The 899-nt window shown below is 34.9% G+C and overlaps 1 protein-coding gene across 9 annotated transcripts in view; it reads left to right on the forward strand.

The window, feature by feature from the left end:
• The window catches only part of myt1l (myelin transcription factor 1 like), a 161732-nt gene that overhangs the window by 159087 nt on the left and 1746 nt on the right, over window positions 1–899 (forward strand). The gene's annotated exons all lie outside the window — the stretch shown is intronic.

Below are 899 nucleotides of genomic sequence, written 5' to 3' on the forward strand. Positions count from 1 at the left end.
AATGGCCAAAAGTTTAAAAATGCGTTTTTCCACTCATAAAAGGGAATCTGCTTAGAAAAATATGCTGATTAACATTATTGGAGACCTTCTGCATAAGGCAAAGCCTTTGCTCCTAAGATTTAGCCGTTCATTGAAATTTAACACTAATATCACCAAACTGAATAGAAAATAAGAATAACAGAGCAAGCTTATGTAACACATGCCGGTTACATCCCCTGAAATGGTCGCACAATTACCTCCGACCCCTCCTTGGAAAGGTCTGAGTCTCTAGTCTCCAAGGACCATTAGGGTGTGTGGTTAAAAATAAATACCTGCTTTTGCATTAGTTCCGCAGAGTCACACATGATAAGTGGAATTTTAAATCTCATTTTATTTGTTTACACAGTTATAAAATAAAGTATTCATGAAAAAATTATTTTGAAACATGTTTTAGGAATTTTAAAGCTCCAATTGAAAGACATGTGGATGAAACACCGTGTGACTGTGTTTTGCCCATTTCTATAAATAGATAAACATGAGCAGGTGTTAATTGGATCCTGTACCGGGCCCACCAGGCTTTAGAGGTTAAAGTCATGGGGAAATCATATTGAAATTTTAAATCATTCTGGTTCAAACATGTATATAAATGTACTCTTAATCAGACGATACTGTCCCAAAAGTTAAAAATGTCTATTTTAAAAAAAATCCTGTCTTAAAATATGAGGGTTTTTTTTTTTCGTTATCTTATGCAGGCCAGTTAGTTATACATCAGCTTGAACACCTAAGTTCGACCAATCATATATCAACGGTCACCTGTCAATCAAATGTTTTGGTCATAGCATCTTGATTCATATGTCGCAGCTAATATACGCAACAGTTGAAATAAGGAATAAGAATCACTTCCTTTCCCATTGAGTTCC

This window comes from Cyprinodon variegatus, unplaced genomic scaffold (assembly GCF_000732505.1).
Source record: "Cyprinodon variegatus isolate N-32 unplaced genomic scaffold, C_variegatus-1.0 Scaffold230, whole genome shotgun sequence".
Taxonomy (NCBI): domain Eukaryota; kingdom Metazoa; phylum Chordata; class Actinopteri; order Cyprinodontiformes; family Cyprinodontidae; genus Cyprinodon; species Cyprinodon variegatus.